Source organism: Maylandia zebra, linkage group LG20, assembly GCF_041146795.1.
Source record: "Maylandia zebra isolate NMK-2024a linkage group LG20, Mzebra_GT3a, whole genome shotgun sequence".
Classification (NCBI taxonomy): Eukaryota; Metazoa; Chordata; class Actinopteri; order Cichliformes; family Cichlidae; genus Maylandia; species Maylandia zebra.
The window spans coordinates 31,794,692-31,820,611 of record NC_135186.1 but is presented as its reverse complement, the minus strand read 5'-3'; the positions used below and the strand labels follow the sequence as shown (position 1 = coordinate 31,820,611).

The 25,920-nt window shown below is 40.4% G+C and overlaps 1 long non-coding RNA gene across 1 annotated transcript; it reads right to left on the bottom strand.

Moving 5' to 3' along the window:
- Positions 1–3,297: 3,297 nt before the first annotated feature.
- On the bottom strand, positions 3,298–4,589 carry LOC143414341 (uncharacterized). The gene is made up of 3 exons (XR_013094876.1): positions 4,557–4,589; positions 3,533–3,654; positions 3,298–3,324 (listed from the first exon to the last, which is right to left on the bottom strand). It is a non-coding gene; the product is annotated as an uncharacterized LOC143414341 (long non-coding RNA).
- Positions 4,590–25,920: the final 21,331 nt, after the last annotated feature.

The window sequence follows — 25,920 nt, the reverse complement described above, 5'->3', positions numbered from 1 at the left end:
ATATATTGGTAGTTATAAATGCTGATACTGGTAGATCAGCAAATAGCTAATATTCACCAGTAATACTGGCCTGCCAATAAATCAGTCGGCTCTACATTTTACACACATGGGATGACATTTTACACTCAAATTGTTAAAGGTCAATTCACCGTTACGTCAGAATATTGTGCAAGAATACTTATTCATAACCATTACTTATTAAAAGAAGGATAGGTTGTGAATTTATTTCACATTTGATCATATACTGAATTAATATCAATAACCTCAGGTGCCCACCTAGGTGATTTTGGCTTTACAGTGTTGCTCCATTAAAGATGTCTATGAAGCATCCATGTTTTAGAATTTGTAGCATCCTTGCATCAACATTCACTTTTGTTGCATTGTTTACTGTCATGGCTTCAACTTTGGGCTCTGTCAGAATCAGCTTAATTGGCCAGTGATGAATATACTTAACACATTTCTCGACTACATATGAGCCTTAGCCCTGTGAGCTTAGAAAAGCATACAGAAAAGGGTGAAAAATGCTAATTTACTGGTCTAGGAAGGCATACAGAGTTACAGACGTGAGGAGTAAATTCTAATTTATTTGAAAATAAATGAATTCTTGCTGTTTTGATTTCTGTTGATCAACTAATCTGCTAATTGAGTAATTGTTTTGGTTGTAATCCATGCTTAATCTTCTGTAGTTTTTCCAAAAATGTTACTGACCAGACTTGTGAGCTGAGCTGAGCTTGATAATACACTATGTTGCATGACTATAAAAACCAAATACTTAAAATATCTATCTATCTATCTATCTATCTATCTATCTATCTATCTATCTATCTATCTATCTATCTATCTATCTATCTATCTATCTATCTATCTATCTATCTATCTATCTATCTATCTATCTATCTGCTTAAAAAATTGTGTTAATTAACCTAATTGTCTGTCTGGTTATTGCCACATAAACCTTGGCATCCTTGAGGAAATTCACTGGACACCATGTCTTAACTTGAAGTATATGACTGTTTGTAAAAGCACAGGTGTTACCTATAACAAAGCGATGGCTCTTTTTTGTTCCAGTGAGCCATGACAGATTATCAGTGAGGCAGTGTGCACGATACAAGGAGCCTGAAACTAAAGTAGCTAAATGGAATTCAGACATCATTAATTTTGGTATTTATAACCATGCTTGTCCTACACTTGCACGTTACAGGAGACAATCTAAAACAGGAGAAAATCAAAATGATACTTAAACCTTAGTTGCTCATCTTCACAGACAATTATATGAATTGCTTTTAAACACACTGATATGAGAGCGATCTTTAAAAATGCATCTTGCCAGTGTGTCTAACATAGTCGCATCCTCCCACCTAGCACAAAGAAGTTACTTGGCCCACCTGAGCTGTGATTTGGCAGGACACATCACACTGCTGCAGGCTACTGTAAATATCACCTTTCTTGTTATCTCCAAGACCTGCTTTTCCAGTAAATAGGGGAACATGTAATTCAATATACTGTCGGCCCCTGTGCTTTCAGAGGACATCTAGGTGACATGACTTAGTGGCCCCGGAATGAACATAAAGATTAATAAGTAATGGCCACATAAAGATGATATTTGCACTCAGATATCGCCTTTTTTTAGATTAATGCTTTTGATCACAGGGAAAGTGGTAATACAAAACGAGTAGACGGCAGAAGGTATGACATCTCAACACAATCTGGTGCATTAGGATTCTGGAGTACTTTTCATGCTTGGCCCAAACAAACTTCCCCCCTTTTATTATTCCCAGTGCTTCTGCTGCTCTTGCATGATATTTTTGACAATGCACAATTGTGAATTATCAAAGATACCCCATGCTTTGATATGTGAGACAGGCAGTGATAACTCAAACTAGCTTGCATGCTACAATTTATTGACAATAACGATAATATTGAACCGCATGTCCCACACTCTAAAATGAAATGGTATTTGGCTGTCCTCTGTAATACTGTTGTCGGTCCCCCTGGTATTTTGTAATTTGTTGCAGTGTTTGTGTTCTCTTTCACACTTTAATATCACAGTATTGCTTCAATTTAAGCTCCAAGATAAAGTTCTATTTCATTTTGTGGGATTAACTTACTGTGTAGCACACGTCTCAAGGTATTTGTTGTGTTTTGTTTTATCTATGAATTATTTAGGAGCTTCAAAAATCGAGAATGGGTTAGAAGACTGTGTGTTCTGTCTCTCTCAGCAATCTCAGTCAGATGTTTAATTTGGTCTGCTAGCGTAGAATAGCACTCAACACGACTGGGATTAGGTGGTTGGCTATGTAATTTCCCTGAAGGAGGAGCATGTTGAATTGGAGAATAATGATAAAAGAGGTACTGAACATTTGAAGCAAGGAAATATTAACTCATGATTGCTACGTGCGCTTGAAGGTATCACGGATCTTAGCTTTCATATTAAATACGTTGCAAAAATAGAGAGAGTTTTAGGGAATATAGTCACATGAACCGCACAGTTCATGCTAGTAAGATGTTGCTTTAAAGTCTGCGGCAATGCTGTAGCCATCCTTTATCGGCTGATTCTACATAATTTACCCAACATGCTAAAGTTCACTAGGTCTATTAATGAAAGATTCCCTGTTTTGCTTTATACTCTGTAGCACTTTTTAAAAATGCTAATGGACTCCAACAAGCACCTGAGCAAGGATGAAAGTGCCCTAATTCCTGCTCAAAAGGTCACAGAGATGAGTTATAGTGGTATAAGCACCTGAAAGCTATTCCCTTGTTAGATTTGACAAAGGGAGGCTGCCATTTCCCACCTTAAAAATAGTGTCGGGTAATAAATGATCATTTGTGGAATGCAGTTGCTATCGGCAGTGACTTTTCCTCTGACATAACTTTACTGTTGGCTGATTTACATACGGAAAGTTGTCCCCAAAATATTTAAAATGGGCATTTTATTCATGATGCACAGCAGACGGTAGTGACACACACAAGAGCTCTTATTGTTCTTCTTAGGGGAAATAGCTAATTAGTTGGCCATGAAAAATGCCTGCGTCCTTGTTTTACTGTCATCCTCTGTTTGACTCGACAACATTGTAGGCTTTTGTGGAGATTTGCAGTTATACATCCAGAATCAGCACAAAATAAAATATCTGCATGCCCACACTTTGCTTTTACCCCACTGAGTTACTGACACATGCACGCTACTATCAATTATGAAGCATACTGGTCTCTGGATAAGCGCTGCCGTCTGTACAGTAGCTGCCGTGTGCACCGCGGCATATGTGATAGTCCTTTTCAGCAGCCCTTTACAGGTCCCGGGAAGGTGCTCCTGGTGTGGATGCAGGGCTGTAGAGCAGGGATCACAATGACAGTTTCAGGTAGAGGAGTCTATTAATAGTTTACCTCTCAGCCAAAGCATTTCATCATTTTTGGTGTCTGTGGGCTTCCTGCTTAAAAAGGGGGTGAAGTTATGCATCTCAATCTACCCCTTCATCTTTCATGTTGTTGAGGATTATAAATAAAAGGACAGACTTTGACCTGAGCTATTAGTTACCCGGGATCCTGTGGCTAGATGGTGCTTTGTCTTCTGTCAGATTCTGGTGTTTTTCCTTCAGAAGGCAACAGGATTACAATCAGAGTCTTTGGGAATACCACATGAGATATGATACCTGCTACCTAGAATTGAAAAGGAGGAAGACGGATCAACAAAAGACAAAACAAAACCAATCAGTCAAAATCAGCCAAAAGGGAGCAGCAGAACAGAAGAAGGTGGAGAATTTGACAGTAGGTCAAGCTATGGGTCAGTGTGAAGTACCACTCTGTTGATTGCTGTTTTTCCCCTTGTGTAACTCTCTTGTTTTGACCACACAAACTGCCCCAATGTCCCCAGAGATGTGCCCCTCTGACAGAGCGATGAAGAAAACAGAAACCTCTCGCTCTCTCACCTTCCCCGTGGTCCAATAGAAAGGCCCAACATATGCCAAAGCAGCCTGTCAGTGCTGCTTGTTGTTGGACAGACCTTTGATCTTGAACAAATAGAGAGTCTCAGAGCACCTGCCTTGGGGCATGAAGAAATATGGGCACCACAAAGGGTCAAATTCTAGAAGAAGGCAGTAAAATTAAAACCTTTATTGCCATCTTTATGGCCTCATTCGCTATGGCAATTACATTATCTATGGAAAATGACAGAGCTTTGTTCCCATTATCAGTGAAATCTCTGGCAAGGAGTGTCTGATGTGCTGAAAATGAAAGTGATGTATGTCAGTCTGAATAGATCACAGCGAGTGTGGACTTACAGTATGTCAAGGTGGTTGTATTCAGCAGTTTAACGTGCTGAAATTTGATTACAATTTGCAAGTAAACAGAAGTGCTCAGACATGCAAGTAATCAATAAATAATACGAAAAAAACTTTTTTCAGCTCAGAGTGTTTCTGTCAAATCTAGATTGACAGCCCTCACTTGGAATTAATGATTTTGCTTTTCTGCGACCACTCAGACGCTAACCACCCGAAACCCCACACATTGACTTTTCTCCACAGATTGCAACTCATCCATTTTTTAATTGTGTTCATTTTTACCTGGGTCCCACTGGACTCGGTGCAGCGGTGGTCGTTGTCATCCGTCTGCTCTGACAGGAAGGGAGAGTGAGAGAGTGGCGCCACACCACTTTCCACCCCAAGCTGATGTGTCAGGCTTATCACACAGCCGAGCGATCCTGAGGTGACATCCTCCACTGAATCAGTGACATTTCACGGACGGTGCAAATCTATCCATCTTTGTCAAGCATCCGCCTCGATTTTAGCATTCCCAGAGTTAGCATATTGATCACTGAGAAACGCATGAGTGAGGACTTCTTGTTTTCTGCTCCTTAAAATGGGCATTGTGAGTCCACGGGACTCTTCTGTCAAAGTCTACTGCAGTGGGCCTTAATCTGCCCTCCTCAAAGTTGCATAAAAGATGCAGGGCTTTTGTCATTCAGGACCAAGAGACACACCAAAGACTTTCTTTAGTTTATATCAAAAACTTTGGTCGGGTGAAGTTTCTACAAAATGAACTCTTTCAGTATAGTGTTGTTTTCATTAGTTTAGTTGTTTTACTCTCATTAGTTTTCACTTTCTTTTTTTCCTATTTAGATTTAACAACTTAAATAGAGACTGTTACAGTTTTTAATTTTTATTTTTAGCTGTCTATGATAAGATTGGATATCCCTGGAAAACAGCCCTGACTTAGTCCCACACACCTTTGGTTCAAACCTTCTGTTTGCAAAAGGTACCCAATGTCTTACAGGCAGGGGGGAAGGACTTAAAACAGCTTGTTTCAGGTAGCAGATGAACAGAGGGTCTGCAAAAAGCCACAGTTTTGGTAGAACAAAGAGTAGCTAATGTGGAAATGAGAATAATATGTCTTCATTATATATAAAACAAACAGCTGACGAGGAAATCAATTGGGGAGGCTATAGCTCAGGAGGTAGATCAGGTCATTTACTAATCACAAAGTTCTCTGTCTTCTGCTCCGGTTTCCATGCCAAATATCGTCGGGCAAGCTACTAACGTCAAGTTGCTCTCTGATCCATCCATCGGTGTGTGAATGTTAGATAGAAGGCCCTTAAGCATAGGTCAAAAAGTACTTGTATGAATTTGTGAATCATGTTTTAGAAAGTGTAAAAAGCACTGTATAAGAAACAGTTCATTTAACATGAAATAACGTTTGATAACTTGCCAAAATGCTGTTGAAGTTTAGACATGTTTGTGTTTGATAAACCGACTGCTTATGCTTCCCCGAGCCGCTTTAGATTACAGCTTTGCTTTTGTAATTTAAATTGCTGTGATGCATATTGAAACAAACAGGAAGGAGCCCAGTTTATAATGGTCAATATCCTAACCACCTGGGCCCAGCAGTGTGTAAACCGTAGCAGCTTCTGTTATTTGTGTTGGGGAGCGGGTGGGGGTATGGGGTTGGGGTGGGGGCGCAATGTAATAATTGATTAATAATGCAAAGCTTTAGGGAAAACTATAACCCCTAAAATGAGGGCGATGATTGTGCTTGCGCCGAAGCAAATCAACAGCGACAGAATAGCACCAGGGATTACAACATCTGCAGTCTGCGGTGTCGAGGTTAACTTGTCCTGTGATTACAAAACGCATTTACCGGGAGCAGGTGTTACATTGACACTGTTGCGAGCATGTATGTGCAAAGGATGGTGCAAACCGAAGCGCGCGCATGCACGCACACACACAATGTGAAGCACCCAATCATACAAAGAGCGTAAGAGAGCAGAAAGGAGAGAATGGCTGCTTTCCTAACTATATGCCTTTGGCCGCTCTGCCTGTGAGACCCGTGTGAAAACATGAATGAGCAGCCTGCAAATCGATAGGGACAAGAGATCTAGTGTCTAGCAAATCCAGTGCAGACTGACATGTTCTCCATGTAATCTCCTGCATTGTGCTACGAGGGGAAAGATTATCCTTCTCTGACTGGCTGGTAAAAGGTTGCTTTGCTGTAGTTCATGACTGTGTGAAGGGAGGGAGCATATGCCTCTCTGTAAACGATGCTGGCTCCCCCTCCTCCTCTGTCAGAGGCTGGATTATGTCCAACATTATCCACCACCACCCCCCCAGCACACACACCCGACTCTCCAATAAAGGGCTTTCTCTCTCCTCTTCTCCTTTCAAAAATCATCGGATTTATGACAGTGGATTTCGGAAAAGTTCTTCGCCAATTTTGATGCCTGCTAAGTACCCCGCCAGGATTAGAAGAGGCCTCTTGATGTGTGCACTCCACGGTGTTGAGCAATGCATTGTGGTCAGGGTGATCAACTGAGGAAAAAGGGGAGTAGTACAGTGTGCATAATGATAAGGCTTGTTGTACACGTCAAGTGCTAAAAGCAGAGAGTGAGAAAAGGCCTGTGTTTGTTTAGAATCAATAGAATACACTATCACATTTAATTTGTCTTGTGCTGCCTTTTCTACCTCTTTGCGTTGCGTTCATAAACAGCAGATTGGAGGAGACGGTTAGCTCCACTGTAGCAGTGCCATTATGGCAGATGCAAGGGAAACAGAATAGGAGCTGCTTGAATGAAATGACCGCTTACACTGACAGTAAATTGAAACTTAACACTGCCGCACAATTTACAAAGGCATAATAAAAGGCAGTGACTATCTCGGGATAGACTTATAAAAATGCAGTATACATGTTGTAAATTGTAATGAAATACAGGAATGACTTTCCTGAAATAAACAGGAAAAAGTTGTGCGATATCTGATGCAAGATTTATTGTGCCACGCTTGTATTGGCATATGTGTGTGTGTGTGTGTGTGCTCTTCAAGTCTAGACACAGGAGGCAGACAGTCACCTTCACAGCCAGCTATCCCTCCCACCGGTAGGCCTGCGTGTCTCTCTGTGATGATGCTAGGTGGCCTGTATGTGCAGCTGTATATTCCGACTCACTGAAGCGGTTTTGACTGTCTGCCTGCGATATGACTGACAGAAGGTCTGGCTTTGGGCAGGTGTGAGACGAGGAAGAGCCAGCTTAGACTCAGTTAATAAAGCTTCAACCAGTTCCTCAGTCTGCCCTTGGAGATCGCTTACATCAAAGCACCAATCAAAAACTGGTGCAGATATAATTTGTCATCAGGGATTTCCTGGTGGAGAATTATAGAGAAGATACAGGCCGATCAATACTATGGATTTTCACTGCAGTGGCTGATTGTCCAATTGCCGTGAAACATGTACCGAGATAAAAGGGCACGCCTGCCATTTTGTAACAGACTGCCGAGTCAGCATAGGGCTTGTCAGATACTTATAGGCTGCTGTGATAGAAAATTATCATGCTGCAGTGTCCAAGTACTATTTAACACATTTTCTCTCCATGGGACGTGATTCATCTCAGATTTCCTCTTTCTCTGCTTTTGAGGGGGCATCACTCTGCGTCATTGTCAAGTGGGGCTCTGGCCACACATGGATGGTGCTTAAAAAGGAGCAGACACACACGGATGCCAGTGCAATGCAATCCCTCCGCGGGAAGATGTCAGCTAGAATTAAGAAAGACGTTGGAGGAATATGTTAAATCCCTGGAACACTCCACAGCACTGACCACTTAAATCACTTAATACTGACTTCAAATAATTCCTAATCATTTCAGATTAACTTCCCCAAAACATTATTTGAACATGAACATTTTCAAGAGGCTATCTTTTGGAAGACTTGTTGAACACGCTGGCATTTACCTCCAGTCACACCACACAAAAACTACCTGTAAACATATATTAAACCTCTGCTCTCAACAAAGTTAAGCCTTTGTCTGGTGTACCATCTGCCTGAAAAGCCTCTGTCAGGCCTGGAGACCAGTTGGCAGCAAGTACTTGCTAGGAAGGTATATTCCCCATGTGGTTGGCAAGTGTTTGCTGAAGGCTCTTGGCTTTTGCTAAGTGCAGTTGGTTTTAAAGGGTGTGGCTCACCAAAAAACCTTCTTGCAATATTATTGGTTACCAACAGATTGGCATGGTTGCATGGGAAATGTGAACTTGTCTGCACTCGCCAACTACTTACCAAGCAGTAGGGGAACTTTTAAAAGTGCAGCAGAATCTAAATACAGGGAATGTTGGCCTTCAAAGTAGACTTAACACTGCAGCCAACATGTTTCAGAAGGACAAGGTTTTACTTTGAAGGTGAATGGTCTTTGTTTGACTGCCAGTAACCTCCAACATCTGCTCACCAACCAGTCAGCTACCAGTGCTTGCCACAGGGTTGCACACTGGTCTTCAGGCCTTCGATGGGCTGCCAGTAATAACTAGTTGTTGCAAACCCCCTCCAAAAGACAGGAGACTGTCATAGTAATCAAAATTCATTTTCCTCTCTCCTATTAACTGAAAGATGCAACCATTTTATGCTTTATAACATAAGTTGATAAAGCACAAACAGCATAAACAAGGTCAAGATGTCCAGTGAATGGAATTTGCAGAGGTGACACTTAGCAGCCAGCTGCCTATGTGGGCACAACTGTCAATCAAAACAGCCTTGCCCCTAACTTTAAGCCTCATCAATATTCATATGGAAGAATTGGACAGTTATCGTGAAGGAGGAGATGATTCATACAGGTCCAATCTGTAAAAATTATTTTTTAAAAACATTGAAACTGGTGATCAACTTGCTGTGAAGCAAGCCTCATGTGGCCAATAGAGGAATTGCAGTTTATGGCACCACTGCGTTGATTTCAATTTTGTAGCCCCTGCGGTTGCAGGTGGGCGCTAGAGTGTAGCTGGTTATGTGTTATAAAGCAGAAGCTGGGGTTACTTCTATGGGAAGAAAACCCATTATACAGGCACCAGCATTAGTGGTTCCAGCTTTGTAATTTTAGATTAGGCACTGGCACCACTTTGGTGGAAAAATATTTGCTCTCAATTTTAATTAAAGAAGAGTAATATCCAAAAGCATTATGAATACCAGTACCTATTCATTAGTATGTTTTGAACAAATTCTGTGTCTGACAGATTTGTTATAGTGATTATACTTTGGCTCTGTGTTCTTAATCCTGATCTGGTCTGAAGCTGATCCTAAAAGCTGATAGACCAAACTCAAATTACAGCCATGTGGGGTGACGTAGAAGAGTGAATAGTGTCATGCCAGGTTTGTGCAAGTAGACTCAACCAGGCAAGCAGTGAGCTCAGCAAAGTCTCATTTGTCTTCGGGAATGAGAACCACAAGCAAGCACATAAAGGCTGTTTTTTCTGGGTAATCTTCACCCCACAGTGACTTTCTTTAGCCACGCTTAATAGCTCTGCGTATGGAAATGTCACTTGGATGTTGGTTAACTGGTTTACCACACTGTTCAAGACTTAAATATCTTAACTGTGTTTCATCTGGGATGCAGATCCCTTTCTGTGTCCTGCTCATGATGAATTGTAATAAATATAGCAATCCCTTAACTTTACATCTGGTGTAATCATCAGGTCAAATGTCATCTCTTTGGTTTATGATGTTCCCAACACCCAAAGCTTTAGATCTAATTAGAAAATGTTAGCATACTACAACAGTAAATGAAGATGTGAACATGGTCGCTTTTTTATCTCAAGGCACTGCAGTCCCTACAGTCTCAGAGCTACTTGTAAACGCTGTATACTCTTAATTGGCTTTTTAAAAAAGATTATATGTAAGGGAAAGTTTTCAGATTAGTTGCTAGATAGGTTAAAAGTACAGACTGAAAGATACAAACTTCATTAACAAGTTAATGTTTCTTCTGCTTTTCTTTTCTTCCTTCTTTTTGGGGAAATTCTTGCCAGATGGACAATACTGTTGCACATGTCATGAAGGGAAAACAAGCACTTCAGAGTGGGTGGGCCTTGTACCATGGAGCACTGAATTGTGTCCAGAAATGTCTGTCTTCGTTGTATATGCAAAGGCAGTCTCCAGACTGAGGGCAGTGACTTATAGGGCTGATGCCAGGCTGGGAAAATGAGCTACCGCAGCTCAGTGACAGAAGCACTGACCCTCAACGCAGCCATCTTTTACTGTTTATGGATGTACTGTTGCTGTAATGACCTACTTTTAAAGCTACATTATAATTTGATGTATTAAGGGAGAGTTTGGTGCATTCCTTTTAGGGGTGACAGAAGGCCACAAGAGTCAAAGGAGATAGAATTCATCCGTCAAAATTAAAGAAATCGAATATTACATGAGTTTTGGTTTGGTATACGTCTCTTTAAGAAAAAAAAATTCGGAAATGTTTTTCAGTGGAATACTTAAAGAGCCTTTCCCTCCAAGAAGACTAAATGTTGTTGTTAACAAGCTGAATTCACACTATTTGTTTTGGATCTATGATATTGCTTAACTGAGCCGTACTTCTTCTTTTCAATGAATCTGAGTCTGTGCCACAAATGAATGGGACTTTTATTCTGAAACACTCTCTCCACGTAATCCTGCTTATGCTCCTTTTACTCTAAAACACACAGCGTAGCACTGAGTTACAAATGTTATTAGATCGCATTCACATATTTGTCTGTTTGGGGTAGATTGTGCTTCGATCCTAAAATCCTCACCACACCACCTGTTTTAGTGCAAATTACACTGCCAAGAGCTTGAAAATTTTGCTGTTCATCTCAGCATGAATACAACTGCAGTTGTTGGCATGCTGCAGAGATGCTGAAATAAAGACTCATGTTATAATTAGTTCAACAGCAATAAGATCTTCTCCACTAACGGGAAAATCTGTGTCACCGAACAGCCGGCAGCCTTCATTTTGCCATATTTTCCTTAAACCATTAATCTTCCTGGATTGGTAGCTAGAACAGGACCCCACCCTGTAAATGCAGGACAATTTGAGTAGCCAAAATGAATCAGAGGCAGGTCTGGCAGGACTAATCCTGCTTAAAGTTAATGGTCAACCATAACAAAGTTTACCATTTTGTTTTCCATCCTGTGTTGTCCTTCCCGTTGCCCGTCTCAGCTGACGGGTGTGGACATAAGCGTTTTGGGAAATATGCACAGCAAAATGAATTCATACTGTAAGGTAATGAGGACTTGCATGAGCTGTAATTGTTATTATTGCCAGACACAAATTGAAAAGCATAACCTGTCTGACACCAGCTATCAGTTGTCATTATGTGGGAAAACATGCCCTCGTTGCAGATAGCTGTCTGTTGACACCCAAAGTAATTGAGGAGGTAGTCGAGCTGTTGAAGGCTCTCAAAGGGGAGGACGAACACTTGATCAGAGCTTTTTTATGTCTTCTGAGATGATTTGATTTCACATAATGTCTATTTTACAGCCAGATATGCCATTAATTTGCATGATAGCGAGCCAAAATGTGACATTTTTATTTAGACGTCCCCACAATGTTTGGAGAACAATTGGGTGGTGTTTTTTCTTCTGTCAGTCTTTCAGCGCGGTGGCGTCTCATTATATCATATCTAACAGAGCAGTGAATAGCTGCCTCTCTCCTCACATTGCTGTGTCAGGTCAATGTGCCATTTTTTAAGTGGTGACGGGAGAGAGGCGGTGGGGGTATATTGTTGACAGCGAGATGATGATTTCACATTTAACTCTTCGTTGTTGTTTACCAAAAGCAGAAACTAATAGAAGAAACAAAGTAATTACTTTAGCCTGCATATTGTGCTACATCCTATATCATCTGGCTTTAAAAAAAAAAAGGAAGAAAAGGACATCTCACAAGGAATTCTTGAAGTGTGATCCAATTTGAGTGCAGTGCAGTATCTGGAAGTGTATCTGTAAGACATCGTATACCAGTATTTAAGCCTTATAGTCCGATGGTGTCTCTCCTGTTAGCTCCTGCTGGCAAACTGGGCAAGTCTGTGCTCGGTGCCTGAAGCGCTGAAGCGAGAACAAGGGGCTTCTTTCCCATGAACTGGAGCCAAGTGCCAGCACTTAAGGTGAAGGGCCGAGGCGCTGGAGAAGTAATTTAATCTGAGGCTCTGCCCAATTCCCTGGGCGGCTGAGTTTAAGAAAGGTCACACAGAGAAACAGGCACTGGTGACCCCTTCCCAATTACGGGCGCTACAGCAGAACATATCACAGCACCGTCCAAAGTGACAGTCATTTAGCAGCAACTCATCTGAGGGGAGGAAGTGGGAGATGGATGATAAGGAAATAAAAAATGATTTGCCAGGACCTGTTAGCCACTTCTCTACACAGGCCTTCTGCCCCCCCCTCAGCTCCTCCCTGTCTTATTCACACACTCATAGACTCCCTCTCTCTCTCTCTTTCTCTCTCTCACTCACTCTGCCTCTTCCCACCCCCTGCCACCCCTGCTGCCCATCTCCCTCCTGCTCCACAGACACGTGACGACTCCGCATGATTATTGGCGCAATCACTCATGTAACAGCCTGCCCAGCTTTCTGTGGGGGCTCCAGTATTTGTCACTGTCACTTCCCCAAGTGCTCCGCCATTGTCTTGGAAATTGTATGTGTAAGGCAAGAGATGCCTGTGACCCACTTCGACAAGGGAGCCAGCGATGTGAGGGCGCTCATCACACAAAAAAACAGCAGTTTGATGTGTCCTATTATGTGTCCCAGCAAGAGCCATAAATAATTGTGACAAGTTTTTTGTTGCGCGTGAAAGTCCTTGACTCTGCCTCCTGTTCCAGCACCTCCTCTCTCGTATGGAGACGCTGCCAAGCACCCCCGATGATAGATGGCACGGTGCAGCAAATGACAACGGGATAGATTTTTAGTTTGTGCTTTGGAAGGGATCAGTAATGGTGCTTTGCTGTACAAAGCAATAAAAGAGAAGGACAAGAGACAGAGGGGGGAGAACGAGGGAAAAACAAAAAAAGATGCTTCGACGCTGAAAAGGGAAAAATGATGGCCAGTGACGCATGAATTTTGGACATTTTAGCACTTAGATAAATGAAATCAGGGTTTGTCAGAATGGACAAGTGCTGTGGTACTGGGCCACTCGCTGCAAAAAAAACCCCAATATATATATATATATATATATAAATGCATGGAATACATTTCACAGTATTAAACTGTCCACTATAACCGCAAAAAATAGTCTTTTCCTCGCAATAAAAGAATAAACTGATAGACCTCTGTACAACTGCATCGTTTTTGCAGTTTGTCTTCACCTTAGAAAAACAGAAGCTGTATGCAGTTGTTCAACTATTCATTTGAGTAAATGTTTTTCCTCTTTGTTCCTTGCCAAGCTGTGATTTCGGACTGCTTAGCTGCAAAAAATTTCTGTGAAAAATTGACATGGACATTAGATAAAGTACCACCTGCAGGTCCTGGGTGCCAGGCGGGCAGGATACTGGAAGACAGTATGATCAGTCATGGTAATGAGCACAAGGCAGACATACATGCTTTGAATTATATGACTTTGAGGCCTGGGCACCCTCAAAGCAGGCCTCAGCCATTAGTTTAACCACTCTTTCCTTATCTCAGAGTCAAGCTGTGAAGTTTTTACAGCACCATCATTCTCCTCTTTCCTCCCTAAATTGTTCCACAGTCGCTGTGTATACTAGTAGACTTATAGCTAAATTAAGATTGTTTGTCTACTCATATCGTGTGATCTTCAGTTAAATGAATATGGAGAGCTTCTTTCGGCTGAATTGCTGAGGTCAAAAAGCCTAAGTGTGTTTATTTAAACAACGTGGAATGACGTGTTGATATCTGGAGTTTACGTGGCAAAAAAACACGCGAGCATGCACGTTTTTATCTTCGTTAGTTGACCGCAGATGCATTTGCTAATTGTATTCCGCTTCCTCTATCACAATTATTAATTTATCTCTTAAGACTACCGCAGCAGTGACGATCATTCATATCGCCGCATCCGATAGTTAAGAAGTGGGCTTCCGTAAAAATCCATCATGTACATCAATGCACATTACCGAGGTAATTAAACAGGAGGTAATACTGCCAGATATCGTAAAATATCAAGGGGTGATCATACGCCCCTTAACACAGTAAAGCCTCGGCACATGGAAATGATGCAGTAGATGAGGCATCAGCTGCACAGAAATCCAACACACAAATGTAAATGTAATTTGTCTATTTTAGAGCATCTGTACCTTATCCTGTGAAAAATACTAATTATTTGAAATATACTGATTACAGCTAGGCGAGAAAGTGGCATTAAAATAATTACTTGTGAGCCCTCTCAGAGTTTGTACATTTAGCACTGTACCACCATTAGGAATAATCTGTCCAATTAAAGGTTGTGTAATTAATTAAGTGCACATTCTGTGAAGAGGAGAGGGGAGAAAATTTATCAACCTGCTGAAATATGACCTATCTTGTCCAAAAGACTAATATGTTTAAACAAAAGATGAAAATTGATGACAACATTATTTGTAACAAAATGCTCACTGTGCAACTATGATGCATCTGTACTTGGATTTGGCTTCGTAGCATTGTCCTCACAAAAGCTGTGATGTATTACCCCCGGCTGCCTGGCGGTAACTTTCGACGAAGGGCGCTTTGCCTATCTCCTGGAACAGTCTGTTACTTTATCCCACTTCACATCTCAGGCCTTCACTGTAAGCATCGTCTGGTAGATAAAGACACTTTCATAAGCAGAAATGCAAAGATGGATTCTGTCGAGGTCCTACAAATAGACGTGTATTGTAACAACATAGGAGGAACTCAGTGTTGGCACCGAACGGACATCCTGATACCACCACCCAAAAGTGTAGCAGAGCAGAAAACATCTTGCTGCGCTAAACCTGTCGGGTCATTTCTGTTATAGCAAGAAAATTTGAGCCAATGTCCTGTGTGTGCCTCCGAGAGTGTGAGAAAGATGCCAAGTGCACATTCTTTCACCTGCTATTACAGTTTGTTGCCAGCTCTACATATGGCCTAGATCAACACTTCAGGGAACAGACATCAAAGCCCAACACTTAGTAATGTACAAATACAAACACGTGTCTGCTGCTAACATGACCAAGATATATACTGTATATGTACGTACATCCACCGTGGGGAGTGCAGTACTACCGCAGTGACACATTTATTTAGGAACTGAGTCAAGCACTCAGGAAGCAAGAGTAACTGCAAAAGTATTTCAAGAGTACAATGGCTGGTGTAATAATTAAAACAGTACTTAAGAAATAGGCACTTAGTGGTAGCTATTGTAAATTGTCTTTATTAGTAAACATCTTCAGTGATACGTCTCATAATCAGAATACTGTTAAGGAAAAGTGCAATGGGGAGTCATAAGCTAATGCTAGCACTCGCTAAGCAGGGTTTGTAATAGGGTACATCAGTTTGCTGTGATTTTAAATTGAAAGCATTTCCCTAAAACCTGTATATACCTTGTGTCCATGTACACATTTCTGTACAAATTTCAAATTTTGATTTGTCTCATCCCAATTTTCCACTTTGCATCAATCCATCGTGTTCACAGATGTGTGCTTCGTTGCATGATAACACTTTAACTTGCATATGTAAATGGAATGGTGATTTCTGGAAGTGTTCCTGAGCCCATGTCTGAGTTTTCCATGGTGCAATCATATCTGTTTTTAATGCAGCGCTGCCCGTAGTTCAGTGGGATCCAAATTTATTTACAACCTTATCCCTTGTGAGTTTTAGCCATCCTTTAATGACGTTATGTACAGTAGACAATGTGATACTAGAAGTTGAGGAGCATAATTTTAAATTGCTCCATAATTTGTATATGCAGCAAACACCTTAAGATAGCGGTCTTAAGAAAAAAGGGTGAAATTCCAACAATATGTTTCGGGTCGTCGAGTCTGCTATCATTAAAAAACACCATGGTTATAATTCCAAGAAACTCATTGGCAAACTGACAATTGATAGCTCATTGGCTGATATGAAAATAACAGTGAGGAGAACTTCCTCCTTCTCTGCATATTTTTACAAAACAAGAGTGCCATGCTGAACGTTTTGGCAGCTCAAGCTAACTTTTTGAAGTCCAGCCTAAGTGGCCATTTGAGGAATTGTAGTTTTTGGCACATCAGTTCTCGAGTCATTTTTCATTCCTAAGATCTGCCATTTGGAGGCACCCTCATCAGGGTTTTTTTGATCTTATCATTTCGATTAGACCTTAGCCTTGTGAAGTCTTGTTGTGAAGCCTCAACCTCAGCATTTTGGCCTTCACCATCTCACTTGAACCAGACGAGACAAGCGAGCGGTCGATCTGACTGATAAACCGAGGAACATTGCACGCTTATGCCATAGAGACTTGCAAGAAAGGTCCACATCAAAGTGTACTTTTATTTTCTTTTTTGTCTGTAATGGGGGCAATAACTTGCAAAACAAGTGTCATCTCGTATTCAGTAACACTTTAAAACTCACAATTGACACCATAAACTTCTCAAGAAAGTGTTTACTGAGGTCATAGATCAAAAGAACTGAGGGCAGTTTTCCTGTTGTCTTTCATGCTATCAGACTTTTTTTTGTTCCTTGCATGCCATTAGAAAGAATTCACGTTTAAGGCACTTATGCACTTCAGTTCAAAACATACCTGCACAATCTGTTAGCAAGGAAAATAACAGCAGCAGAAAATGTTGAGAATAAGCGTTACTTCAGAGATGTATTATTTTATGATGCCTCATATTTGTGTGGTAATTTCCCACATGCAAATGTGCGCCTTTTGCATGCATTTAACATGACTGTATGGCTAAATATATGTATTCGTAATCGACAAATTGGATAGCTCCAGGAAAGCGAATATTTCTCCAGATAGTTTGCACATCATATTCACACTAATATTATTTCTGCACAGAAAAAACAAACTGTGATGCAGCAGGGTTCTAGTGCAGTGTAATATCATCTGCTGGAGCACACCATTGGTTTATCACATATGTGCAAGCCCACAGTTTGGCTAGATGACTGAAAGAAAAAAAGAAAAACATTACCAGCAGAGTAACTTTCCAGAGTTATAAAATCCAGTCTTCGAGTATTATAAACTGCAGCGCAGTGTTTTGACATCCGATAAGCCTTGAAATTTATTGATGTTTTACTTCAGCTTGACTTCCTTGAATGTATCTTATCATCTCACCAGTACATGGGAAAAAAAGCCAGCAAAAAAACACAGAATTGTTTTATGTCTGAATGCCTCCTTAGGTTCAGTGTTACATGTGCTGGTTGTTCATATTTTGTAGATTTAAATAATTACAATCATTCTTTCATTTGTCAAGCCTTAAAAGGTAGCATTTGATCTTAAATAGATTTGTATGTATAGCTTATGTAAGTATATTTATTATAATTTAACACGCCATTGTTGGATCTCTCATCAGTCTAGAGTTGTTGATTTCTGACTTTCTAAGGTTTCAGTTCCCACATTATACTTTTATTTTTTAATCCAGCCCCAGAATTTATTCCAGAATGGAAAAGTGTTTCATGTTCTCTACTGACACCTTCTGTAAAAACATAACAGGCAAGGATAGGGCCACATAATGTCCATATTTTCTGTTGTATAAGCAAGATATACTTTGAGCTCTATGAGCCCTGTGGCCCTGGTATGTGCACCTTCCCAAACTGCCATCCAGCCGACAGCTCAGCCAGGCAAGAGAGGAAGAGAGGCTGATAGGAGAGGGAGACATAAATCCTATGTCCTATATAAAAAGAAATACTATCCGTGTCAAGGAAAGGTGGGATGCCCTAAAATGAATGATAACAGACTCATTAAAAATAACGGCCGCCTAAATGATAAATAGCTCGCCTTCTGAAAAGAGCTCAGGACAATGACTTTAACAAATTAAGACTGCAGTGCTCTGCCTAAAGCTGCTATTGCCTCTATGCTACCTCACCAAAAAAACAACAATATGTACAGTTCACCATTATGATCATCATACTCCATTATGTATAATTTTATCCATTAAATACCGCCCATCATTTACTTTGTTGTCTCCAAAATTCCACAAAACAGATTTTTAAAAATTTTTTATTTATGTGTAGCGGCAGGAAGAACTTGCTGAGAAAGTTATCCACGTGTGAAATAAAAAAATAAAATAAAAAACAAACCATAAGCCACCCAATTTATTCCACATCAGCTGGCATTTGCAAACGAGAGCCTAACAAGGACGCTGCTGGATTTGGCACTACAAACAGACCACGATTAAACATGTAAACCTGGCACCATGCTTAAAAGCAATAACTGGTGTCTGAGACAGATCTCACATTCCTAATGATGACAGTAAATTAAGCTAAACTATTTCCACACATTCAAAACCGTACACATCTTTTCGGACTGTAAAAACTCAGCCAGTGTTCATCAAGTATAAACATTTACATCTGTGTGACATAAACAGATTCCACCGCTGTAAATACTGCAGAGAAGAGACAGAGCCCGGGCCTGTCAGAGGGAATTAAATGAAGAATGGGTGACTCGTGCAAGTCGCTGACTTCTGAACTGATAGACGTCCACTCCCGAGCAGGCTTGATGAGGGCAGACGCGTCCATGTGTGCACCCTCTCCCTGTCTCTTCTGTAAACACGGACATTCCACGCACATGAGAACATCATTTGGAAAAAGCTTTGTCAAGAATTCAAAGACCTGCGATGACAAGACTTATGTGGCTCACCCAGAATGCTGTGTTTTATGTTGTTATCAATCATGAAAACTTCTCTGTTTGGAATACATGTAGTCAGATTGTCGGGCGGCGTAGCAACACGGACTCCGAGGTTACGTTCTGTGTCGCGTGGTCGCGGGGAACGTGGTCACGGCTGCTTTTAAAGTTAATAATTTTGCTGTCATCGAGCTTCCAAATACATTGGACGATACGTTTGTGGCATTTTAATCCCAGACTTTGTTGTAGCGGTGCCCAGTGCAGCTGAGCTCTCTTATCTGTGTGTACAAACTTGCACTTAGGACAGATACAGGAAACAAGGCTTTGATCCCACTGACAGCATGTCCCAAAACTATATCTGGTCTGGTAAAAACAAACCACATACCAAGTACTTGTGTTAATGTCAACACAGTTTTTGTTTTAATTTTATAGCAAATTCTCAAAGAAGCGTACACTGATCTTCTGGCTTGGTTGATTTGTTTGGTTGCCTGCGCTTTGATATTGAACATAACATTTAGACGCTGATACCTAAAAGCAAATCTAATCCATCCTTTAGGGATTTAACCAGTGTGTTTTCAGACAGAGGAGTGGACTGAGGGACTTTTCACTAAAGCAAACAACAAATAAAAATCCAGCTGAAGTAGGTCATCACTGCTGAGCTATGAACAACTGTTATGTGTGCAGCACATGTGCATAGAGAGCATACATATATTTGACTTGAATGTATATTAAGTGCTTCTTGATGCGTAAGTACGCCGGATTGCTTCCTACATGTGCTTATTGCTTCTATTTAATTGCATTTCTTAAACTGGAAACGCCACCCCTAAATTTACATGGGAATGCCATCATCTCAATCCCATATTATCTACTGTACTGTGTGCATTAAAACGCGCTTGCTTAGCTTACAAACAATGGCCCTTTAATCTCTCTAGTGATTTTAAACAAAAGCTATTTAAGGAAAATGGTAGTTTGAGTGAAGTTGTGGACAAGAGTTGCAAGGGAGGATGATGGGGGTTTCTAGGCAATTCAAGCACTTGTACTGCTTGATTATACATAGCAACGCTGTGATAAGGCTTCATTGAAATTTACAACAAGCAATCTCTACCATATGGACTCACCAAATGGAGATCACAGACTGGCAAAAGCAATCAGCTTTTTAATTAACAGAATTAACAGTGCGATGTTAAACCATAATGACAGCAATAAAAACAGTTGATGTGACAATCAAAGTGCACCAAAAACATTCATAACCATTATTTTCATTAGTCGGAGGGAAAGACAATAGCAGCGAGCGGGGTTATATTGGAGAGGGATCTCAGACCCCCCCTGTAATCACACTTGAATTAGCTGCAGATAGTGCAACTACTCCAATAGACTATAAAACATGAGGTCACAGAGAATACTCGTTTGGGTTTATCTTGGACACTTCATTTGATGTTGGCCCATTCTCTGAAGGAGCGAGTGTTGTCAGAAGCAATAAACATCGTCCATTTCTGAATGTGAGACCAGGCCCAAATCTACAAAGTTGGCTGATCTGCAGAGATTCATCTTCCAAACTGCTATTGGAACATTATAACCAGAGATCTGACCAGCAGCTGAAAGACTTTGGCAGAAAATAGCTGTTTATTGACCATAAAACATGTGCGTGCACACATGAAAGCACAAATGCACGCCCCTGCACTTACACGAGTGCAAGTGCACACACGCAAACACCTACACATACAGAGATAAACCATAGTGCCAAAGCAAGGGCCATACCCCCGGCAACAGCACACAAAAGAAAGTCAAATTATTAGAAATAATGAAAAGCCATCAATAAGAATTCTGCAGAGAGTCATTTCATTCTGTTTTCAACAGCGCTTTTCAGCCCATTATTTTCTGTAAATGTTAACATCGCCAAGCCTGCCTATTGATTCTATTATTTTTGACCTTGCATTAGTGTCGGCTAATCTCGCATGCTATAAAATTTCATTTCATAGTGAAAAATACTCCAAGGCCCTAAGGGTGAGTTATACACAGGTTGCGGCACCCTTGGGATTCATAAGTGCACATGCGGGTAAACAAACCGTACATTTAATGTTTCTTAGATGAGTGAGCAGCGCTGGGGGTTTCATTTCTTCCTAAACCTCAAGATTTTTTTCTTTCTTTTCTGTGAGGTGGCTAAAAGTGGGGCTTAGGTTGAGAGACTCATTCTAAGATGAATGCAAGCATCTTCCAAAACGATATTGTATTTTCACTCCCGTACACATGCCTGAGAAGAATGCTGATCCACAGAAGCCAAATAGCTTTTTTTTGTTGTTTTCAGTGCATGTATGAGGCATCACTGAGGACTGAGCATTTTTCAGATCACATTCAGGAATGACCTGAACTTGGCCTGGACGGAAAACAATGAAGCAGCACCTGCTGTACACCAGATATTATTCAATAGACACAAATGGCCTCATATAGTTAACTGCAGTGATTACCATTGTACAGTTCCTCTATCTGGTGATTGTGTTAATGTATAAAACAAATGATTGCAACTTTTAGTTATCATGTAAAGCAAACAAGTTAAACTTTTACTACTTTGCTTTGTTTAAGTTTAAAAATAAATAAATAATAAAAATCATGTTACGATCGGTTGTATTTTACTCATCGCCATGAAAGTTATCCGGTTGATTAAGTATGTAAAGATTAGAATTTTTAAGATGCAAATGAGACATCTCTATAAATTTGGGCTAATTCATTTACTTTTTCAGAATATTGAATATTGGATAAAACCAGGTTTGTAATCCTTGATTCATTTAGTTTCGTTAGAGTCAAAAGTGTTTACAGATGGATTTCTGATAACAGAAAAAATCTGTTTTTTCCCCCCCCTGTAAATCAAGCTCTGTTTCATGGCCTATATAAACAAAATCTTCTGCAAAAACCTTTAAAAATTAGACAGGAATAAACTGGAATGTCTGATTACATGCTGCTGGGAACTTCTCGCTCCGAGTGTCATTTTAAGAAAATAGCCTGTATTTAATTGTATGAATTTTAATAAACCAATATTACAGTGAAATGTCTTTCAATGATAACCTTAATTTAAACTTCTTTTTTTTTTTGTAAAATTTCAAGTTCAAGTTTTATGTTAAAATAAGGAAATTGTGCGCATCAGATTGAAATTTTTGCTAGTCTGAAAGAAGAAATGTTACAGAAACAATTAGCGCACAGCAAAAACTGTTATTTCTTTGTTTCTTTCACTTTCTTTTTCTTTATGTTTTTACAAAAGCAGTTTTATAAGTAAAGTGAAAGAAATATTTTGTCATAACTCTCCTCCACCACCCTGATATTAAAGAGATTGAAGCAATTTTTCATAAACAGAAACAATATTGCATGTTTGATTACCAATGAATAACAAAGCAATATCAAATTGCCAAAAAGTACTTTCTTAATTTGTAATTAAATAATTCTTAATTCTCTGTCAGTATACAGAGTCAGATATCTGGCCTTCATTTCATATTCTAAATGCTGGTCACATCTACTTTATTCCACTAGTCTAATTTAGGGAGCGAGGAGGCTGGAGTCTGTCCCAGCTATCATAGGGTAAAAGGCTGGATAAACCTTGGACAAGTCACCAGTCTATCAGAGGGATGACACAGAAAGACAGACAACCATGCTGGAGTAACTCTATGGGACCACATACAGAAAGGCCACAGCTGACTGGTGAATTCAAACCAGAGGCCTTCTTGCTATGAGGTGACAGTGATCACCATTGCACCACTGTGCTGCTCTATAGTGAAGGGCTTCACAAACAAAGGAAGAATTATCCCACACAAAAGCATTGACTGCCTTTAATGGCAGCTGCAGTGATGGGCTAAATAAAAATGACATAAACAAAACAAAAACATATGAAATCAGTGTCAGCACCAACTATTGATCAAATTGTAGTTTCAAACATTCACATCTGCCCAGAATTACGCTGTTGGTGCATCTTTAACATTCCTATTGTCTTATTTTGTAGAGTTGCACGCACATGTTATTTGACTTTTTTTTTCTCTTGTTTGTTATGTTTAAATTGGTCTCCAGTTACCACTATTGTACCATTTGTGAAAACTGTGCTGCCCATTAAGAATAAAAGTGTTTATCAAGAATTCCTGGAGGAACAGTAACTGATAACAATTAGCATTAAGCCTCTCTATATAAAATTATACTAAAATATTTGTACCCCCGCAACATCAAGGCTACTTGGAGTGCAAATAAAGTAAAAGAAGGAACAACTTTGTGCTGCCTTATAGCTGCAACGATCATTACAGCATCTTCACACCATTTCACCGTTCATTCTGTAACCAAAGTTTGAATGTTCAACTCAACAACATCCAGAGAACAATAAAGACACAAAAGGCATCGCAGTAATGATAATGAATAAAATATTTCTATTCAAGTGTAACACCTGAAGGCACCTAACCTGTGCCGATGTGAACTCATGATACATTACTTAAATTACATTAAGAGGCAAGTGGGAGGTAAAGTTGTGAAATTCAATGCACAGAACTATAAAAGTTCTAAACTGAATACATTTATCAGCTTCACCACCACTTAAATGACCCCATATCTTGTATTTTAGGTGAATAATTAGTAAACAAATACTGTTAAAATCAAAGAAACTGTTCAGCATTATCATAGCATTCATTATTATGAATAGAAAAATATCATTGTCAGCTCAGGTACTAATGTATATTGTGTATTTAATGTATGTTCTCCTAACCTGATGCATTGTCTGTTTAAATAGAAAGCAGACCTATTGAGTTAATGTTTCTGAATAATTTAGTCATAGCAGAGTCATTTCAGGACATCAGTCTATTGGACCGACGACAGATCCAATCTCCCCTGTTTTTCTCGAATCACTTGATAAGCAGGGATATGATCCTCATCCCACCTTGTTCATTGTTTTTTTCCCCTCAGATTAGTCCAGAGATGTGTGTTTATCTATTTTTAATGTTGCTCCTACCTTATCACACTTTTCAATTTGGAACTTTTGACACAAACATGCTGGAGCACTTTGCTGCAGCTCCAAAATTAGAGAGCCAGAAAGCAAACGGCAGAGGGAAAAGGAGAGAGAGAGAGAGAGAGACACCCAGTGATTTTCCAACTGTGGATGCCTGTGTTCTGGGTGTCACTTTGTTTAATAATCTCCTACCAATCCTTCAACTTGGGTGCACGTTCAGGACGCTTCAAACCATGAAAACAGCTGGCTTTGTGCAGCCCAACTGTCAGAGTCTCCTTTGCTGTCGATGATGGAAATATCAAACCAGTGAGCCGTGAGTGGACATCTCAATCTGAATCTCTTCAGCTCAGCTAAACCACAGCCGTCCTCCCACTGATAATTCATGCAACATACACTTTCATTAGCAACACACTGAACCATCCCTGCACACTTCTCTCCTTTCTCTGGTAGTTGTTCACAGGCGGCATCAAGCCCAGTAATTCTGTTAAACTTGAAATGAAATGGATTTTTGTCATTTCTTAGACTTGGCCATCACTTTGATATACAGTTGTCCAATGAACATCAATTCAATCCATTCAGGCCCCGGCACAGGCTCTTTTCAAATATTGAACAAAATAGCGCATTTAATGAAAAAGCCCGAGTTCAGTGATATATAAGAGAAAGCATTTTCTCACAAAGTACATAGTTCCAGAAATGATCTCCATTCTGAGAATGAGCAGTTTCTCCTTGATACCATCAAGCGAACACCACATCAGTCCTTTTCAGCTGTTTCTATATTATCATGCTGCTATCAATTGCTTTGCCTGCGTGCACTCATCCTCCCCATTTATTTTAATCATTGCAGCAAGCTAAAAAACAAGGCGCGGTGTTCCATGAGAAGCACAATCAACATCGATGTCTAAACATTTCCAAGTCGTTCATCACGTAAAAACAAAGAATGTCTGGGTCTCTATTTGGAGTGCCTGCATTTTAGATTTATTAACAAGTAGATAGGGTGGAAATTAAAACATAGTAGTGGAATCATTTTGCACTGAGAGCAGATTGCTGTCGGATGTTCGGAGGAGAGGCGGAAGGAATGTCGTGTTTGTTTTTTCTTCTTCAGACCACCGTTATGTGTTTTCAGTAGATGCAAGTTGTAGATAGAATTATAAAGTCCCTGGGGCTCATCCAAGTTTAACAAAGCACCAAGGACAGACAACCTTAAGCCCACACAGTGTTATAATGCTCCTCTCATGGAGAATGTAATAAATAAATTAGCAGATGAGTTTGGTTCTGACAAGTGAGGGACATGGCGCTCCCTGTGCATTTTTGATAGTGATCTAATTCATCTGGCAGGCGTGGATGTTGATTAAATCAGAATGTCAGCCACTTGACAAGACAAGACACAAGCCGGCGTGGAACCTGTTTGAACAGCGTGAGCCGTGCAAGATGGCCAGGGAGATTTGCAGCGCTGCGTGGCCGCTGAACTCCACGCACATCCCTGTTATCATCTCTTCCCCATAACATGTCCGGAGAGACAGAAAGACAGACGTGGAGGAATTCACCAAGGCCCGCCTCTTCTGTTCTCTCCCAGGGTGACATCAGCCCTCTGACACTCGGGGTAAACACAAGGGTGTGATGGCGCGACCATGTTCCCCTTCACTCACACGTGCTTGATACCTCCATCAAATCTCCTTGACAATCACAGAGCTCGAGGCAAGACAGACGTTCGTGCTGAAATCACATTCCCTGTAATTATAGGGAACAAAGCCTCTCTGAGCAGACTCACTATATGAAAGACCATCAATGGAAAATCAGAGCAAAGAATGCTTAGGGTTTGTCTGTCTCGAGCAGCACACAATAGGTGTATGATAAGGGGGGAGTTTCGGAGACAGAAATTGTTGAGGCAGGTTGCTATTTAACTGATGAGTGCCTCTCCAGAATCACTATATCTGTGGAAAACTATTGCTTTCCCCCAAATTCAACACAATATCCAAACCCCGTCTGCCAAA